The 6,434-nt window shown below is 31.9% G+C and overlaps 1 pseudogene; it reads right to left on the bottom strand.

Annotated features, from left to right (window-relative positions):
- Positions 1-4,598: 4,598 nt before the first annotated feature.
- LOC18612998 (putative magnesium transporter NIPA4 pseudogene) lies at positions 4,599-5,746 on the bottom strand (annotated as a pseudogene).
- Positions 5,747-6,434: the final 688 nt, after the last annotated feature.

Genomic DNA, 6,434 nt, shown 5'->3' with positions numbered 1-6,434 from the left:
TCAGTAAACTTCTGGTTTACATAAGTTTCAATCATTTTAATTTTTGTGTAGTACATTCCAAAGGACAAAACGAGTAATTTTTCCAATACACATTTTTTACCCAATATAATAGATGTAATATGAAGATATTCAATGCCTCTTTCATTTATTGTCTCAATATGATATCCATTCAAGCGAATATCTTTAAAACTCAATAAGTTTCTTTGAGACCTTGTAGAAAATAATGCATCTTTTATTATGAACTTTGTTCCTCCAAGTAGTGAAATATTGGCTCTTTCAGAGCCTTCAATTAATCTTGTACTACTAGATATTGTATTGACATTAGCTTCTTCTATTATCAAGTGGGAAAAATATTTCTTGTCTTTAAATATATTGTGCATTGTAGCACTATCTATTAGACAAATATCTTCATCATTGATCTTGGATCTAACTAGATGAATATCCATATTTTCTTCAAGAAAATAAAATATGTATAGTAAGAAACTCATATAAAAGAACATTAAATATAAACTTTGTTATTAAAATACAAAAAAATCTTCCTAATAGGCATATTAAAACACAATAACTTCTTAATAGAATTGTACTAAACATACCAAGTTCCTAATAAAGTTGTACTAAAACACATCAACAAATAATTTAAGAAATTTTATTATTAGGATTTCCATCACTAATCAAATGATCAATCTGTCATTCAGGGTGGGCAAAAAAATCAGCAACATCCAAGTGTGTTACATCAACTTGGCTATCATCTTTAACAAAATTTGTTTGATATTTTTTCCTTTATCCTTTAGTGATGCTTGATAAAGTTCAACAAGATATTTTGGTGTATGACAAGTACGTGACCAATGGCCTTTCATGCCACATCGATAACAAACATTTTCTGTATTCCTTTTACTTTGTCCACCTTTATCTTTTCATATATCTCTTCACTATTCATCCACTTCTGGTGGGTATTCTTATTATCAAAATAATAATTTGGGTAACCACCACAATTGCGATAATTATGATGACCTTTTCCACATCCATGATTACGACCACGACCACGGCTAAGGCCAGAATTTCTAAATGATGTTGCATTCACTTCAGGGAATGGAGCAGAACCAGTTGGTCGAGATTCATGATTTTTCATCAATAGCTCGTTATTTTCCTTAGCCACAAAGAGACATGAAATTAGTTTAGAGTATTTCTTAAAGCCTTTTTCACGATATTACTGCTGCAGGAGCACGTTTGAGGCGTGAAAAGTAAAGAATGTTTTTTCTAACAAATCAGCATCAGTCACCTTTTCTTCACACAATTGTAGTTTAGAACTAACTTTGTACAATGCTAAGTTATACTCACTTACAGTTTTAAAATTTTGCAATCGTAGATGCATCTAATCATAACCAACTTTTGGCAGAATTACTGTTTTTTGGTAGTCATATCTCTCCTTTAGACTTTTTCAAAGATCGACTGGATCTTTTATTATGAGATACTCAATTTTTAATCCTTCATGAAGATGGTGGCGAAGGAAAAAATTGCTTTTGCCTTATCCTGATTGGATGCTTTATTTTCTTCTTTGATTGTGTCTCCAAGACCCATAGCATCTAAATGAATTTCAGCATCTAGAATCCAAGATAGATAGTTCTTGCCGGTAATATCAAGAGCCACAAATTCAAGTTTTGTAAGATTTGACATTGTGATAGCTTAAAAGAAAAACGTAAATGTTAGTATTACACAATATATCGTAATTGGCAATCAAAACAATAAATTGATTGATGAAAAAAAGTTAATATAAAATTGAAAATTGACTTATTATAAATTTATAAAATTTGGGCAAAACATTGAAGTGATAATAGACAAAAATCACTTGAAGAAAATTTGAACTTCGATTTTGTGAAGCTTAAGTGTGAGAGAGAATCGTGCTGATAACGTGTTATGAAAAATAACTCAAAAGAACAAATAATGATAACTGAAAGAACAATTAAAGAAAGAAAATATTTAGAGAGGAGAAAAGAGATATTATTGAAGTGTATTTACAAATGAACTGAGGGGACCTATTTATAGGCAAATAACCCCCTTATCTTGATAGAATTTACAATATGAAAATAATACTTAGAGATTAGATGGATTAAATTCTAATCCAATCTAATTTATATCAAATCTAGATATAGATAGAATAAATGGATATTCACAAAAATATTCATAACAGATTTTGAATTTGGGTGAAATTTATTGAAATTTTATTCTGATGAGATTACATTTACGAGTAGAAATTACAATATAGTAAAATATTACTCAACATTATGACATACTTATTACATGCTATAATAAATCAATCAACAAACTAGTGAATTGATAAAATTGGAGCAAAATTTGAGACTTACACTTGATGGAACCTTAACTTGTAACCTAGAAATACCTAAGTTTCTTCTTAGGTATTGAGACAAAACTTCATAAGTTAAAATTCATCGAAATTTTAAAAGGACAAATTTTAAGATTTCAAATAATATTTTAAGATAGGTATTAGCATGAATTACACTTTGGATTAGATTATCAAGGTCTAGATTAGAATATTTGATCGAGTAATGAATTGGATCCTTTTCTTCTCTTATTACAATAGGGTGAGTAGGAAAGTGCTGCTTGTAAACATGATATCAACCACCTTTCTTTTAAAATAAAAAAGTAATTTCAACAAACAAAAAGAAAAGTAAGGCATTATCATGTGACTTTCGTTTATTTTTAAAGAAAAACCTCAAGGCTATAATATAACTGGATATGCAAATTAGTTTGCAAAATTTTCATCCACCGTTTGAGGGTTGATGGGTAAATTTATAATTTCATTTTAAGTTATATTTTTTTTATTTTTTATATTTTACTTTTAACATTTATTTATTTTTATTTTTAAAAAGAAAGAATAAAAAATATACACCAAATATAGGCTTAATTGTCAGCTGAGCATGTTCTTTAATTTGTGGCCCATGACATAGATAAATTAATTAAGAAAGTTAGGTAAATGCACGCCAAAGCAATCACGAGAGTTTTCTGCTAAGATTGATTGCTGAAAGGGACGCACAACAATATTTCCAAATCATGCTTTGACGAAAGGCAAAATATTGGATATTTCCCATTCATCAAGCAACTTGTACCGAGGGCTCTTGAGTGGGTCAGTCAGTCCTTCGCAGGATGTCGCCCAATTTGAAATGGAAAGCCTTCCCTTTTAAGGTTCCACATTCTTTATCTCTGCTTAACCCAGCCAGTTCTGCTAAAAATATAGATCACTTAAATTAATTTGGCTCATTAACATCATTTAACATATAAGGTTGTTTGGGATTTGTCTAGTCAAAAGACTATAAAGTATTAACCTAAAGTGGGAAGACCCAAGTTTGGGGGTGGTTTGAACTTAGAAGCTTGAAAGCTACCTTAGTCTATATCTATACAAAATGTTAGTCACTTTTATAGGTAGTACAAAGTTTTGTGTAAACTAGAGTACCGTTTTTAATTTGCCTAAATTTTAATTATATTTTCTTATAATTAAAAATAAATTTATTAATTGTATCTGAATATTTCTTTCATTGTTTGATATAGTAGGATTCAAATATCCTTTTTCTAATTTCATAAAAAAACGGTTTATTAATTAATGGAGTCCTTATTTTGCTAAATTAACACAACATTGTAATCAAAAGTTGTCCTTAAAACTATAAAACATGAAAAACTTATTAATTTAACAAAGTAACATATTCAAAAATGTTGAGTTTTGAATCTACCAGTAATGAGTGAATTATCTGATTAATCATATATATATATATATATTCAAATAAATAAACCCACCACTCTACTAAAATTTATGAGGAGATATAGAGTTTAAAATTCACTCAATGTTTCTTCTAATATTTAAAGACAATATATCGGTATCACATTAGAAACGACAGATTTTCTATCCAAGTTTGGATTTATAAATAGCGCTTAGTAAAATGGTCATAACTCTATCTAGAAACCCCAAATGTCACACCGTTTGATGCGTCCGAAACTAGACTTATGGCGCTTTCCAACCATTTATCACTTGAAAATTTTTGCCTACTAGATTAATGTGGTTTTCTGTTTGAAGTACGAATGAGCGGTCGATCCCTGTGGCTCAAAAAAGGGGTTGCTCCCTATGTAAGAAGGATTTATCCCTGGGTTCCAGCATGAGTACAAATTAACTCTCAACCCGCCTGCTCCTATTTCCCTTCCCTCTCTTGTTCGTTACACCACTTTCTCTTTACACTCCCTCTTCATTTTCTTTCAATTCTCTCTCATTCCATTCAAGTTGAAGCTTTAAAAAAACTTGAATCTATGGTAAGATTTGACTTCCTTGAGCCTTGGATTTTGTAAATTTAGATTCTAACTTTCAAATTGTTTCCTCTTTCAAATGTGCAGAGTTTTTACTTCCAATCTTCAAGTTCAGCTCATCAAAGTAAAGATAGCACGAATTTGAGCTATTAAGTTAATGGGTTTATGATTTTTTTTTTTTGAAAAATGCGATAGACATGCATGTATTTGATTCCTTTTGAGTTTTTCCCAGTTCACAAGGTGAGAATCCACCCAACTGTTGGCAGAATAAAGTAAAAGATTACACCATGTATAACCACCATGCTCAAGATTACATGGGCCATGTTTTCCTGTATGAACTGGGGGGTTAGCGTATACAAGGCAAAAGCTGAAATCTATTGTCTCATCATGAAGCTGAGGGAAAAAAGAGCCACAGGAAATCTCACCTCCTCTAACAGCCTCCAAAAAATGAATAGGATGGAATAAGTTGGTCATAAAATGCAAGTTGACATCGACGAGGTTTCTCCCTGGAAGCTATTTGAGCTTTGTAGGAATGGCCGTGATGACCTAACATTTCAATTAAGGCATTCTCAGTGAATCCTGCTGTTTAAGAGGGATGCCTTCACGAAAGCTATCCTCTTCTTCATGCTTTAACGACCGAAAGGACAAAGAAGTTGTCAAACTTGGACCATCAACCATATCCTTGGTTTTTGTGAACAAGAAAAGTTCCTGAAAGGATAGTCACAAATCCACACATCTCTGTTATAATCTGAGTTGGATTCTGCCTATCCCAATTCTTAAACATCATTACGCTAGCCAAAATGGTAAGTGGTGTGAACATAACATAGTATATAGGAGAAACAACGGCTGTGTTGAAAGTATCAAGTGCCTTGTTTAAATGATTCATTTGAATAAGCACACAAGTAACCACAACTAAAGTGAAGGCCCACGTTTGCGGCTACATAAGCTGGTTCATTCCTGAAAAGGTTAACTTCAAGGCTATACCAAGTGCTTTAACACTCATGACCGAAACGGAACCCACAAGAGAGCAAACTCCAATGCAAACCATAATGTGTGTTTGTCCATACCGTGGAACAAAGTGAAATATAAGTATAAAGACAGCTGTTAAGACCAAAGCTGTGTAAAAGAGAAACCCTGGCTCTGTAGCAAGATCCCAAACTTCTGTTACAGATTCAATCTGACGTTCTGGGGGAGCATGCAAAACAATTGCTGTAGAGCCCACCACGCACAAAACACAACCAAGAATTCCAAAAGTATGTAACTTTTCTCGTAAAATTATATGCGCAAGTGCCGCACTGATAATGATGCTGAGAGCACCAAGAGGAGTGACCAATATAGGTGGTGCAAATGCATAAGCTGCAAAATTAGCAATTTCCCCCACCACCGTTGTTATCATGCCGGCCCTCCAAAGTGGCTCAAGCAAGTAAGAATACCCTCCATGGATTCCTTGGTTAGATTTAAGCTAGGAAGCCAAATTAGTTAGATTTATTTATGGATTTGCTAAATTCCAAATTTAGGAAGTGTAATTGAGATTATTATTGTTGATTGGTCATTACAGGACAACCATTGGAGCTCCAAGATTCCACAAGTGCTGTAGTCATGGTAGTCTGGTAGCTGGTGTTAGAAATCCAACCTTTGTCTGTGACTGGATTTACATTTAAAATTATTTTCATAATAAATATGCATGAAAGCTATTTCAAATGTTCATTTAAATTCTTGTTTGGATAATGAGGTTTTAAATTGTGATTCTATGTTAAAAGGTTTAAATGAAGTGTAGATAAAAATATTTTAGTATAAATATAGTAACTATATACATATACGCATCCGAGCATTTGACTCATTAGATGGTACATAATCTCATTGTCTAAAGAGCAAGGTTCGAATCTTCCTTCCTCTAAGTATATATATATATATATATATATATATATATATATATATATATATATATAAATTATATACTTATACTATATGTATTTGAAAAGTGCATGGGAACAAGCATCTTGTGTTTTAAAATGCTTCCAATTGGTGATTATATGAATGGGTATTGATTGTAGTAATCTTACCCTCCAGTATGTTACATGTGAATGTGCCTAATAATAGGCAAGCCAAATGTGAGAATGTGTTTT

Source organism: Theobroma cacao, chromosome 1, assembly GCF_053813885.1.
Source record: "Theobroma cacao isolate CCN51 chromosome 1, ASM5381388v1, whole genome shotgun sequence".
NCBI lineage: Eukaryota > Viridiplantae > Streptophyta > Magnoliopsida > Malvales > Malvaceae > Theobroma > Theobroma cacao.
This window is presented reverse-complemented; position numbering and strand designations above follow the sequence as displayed.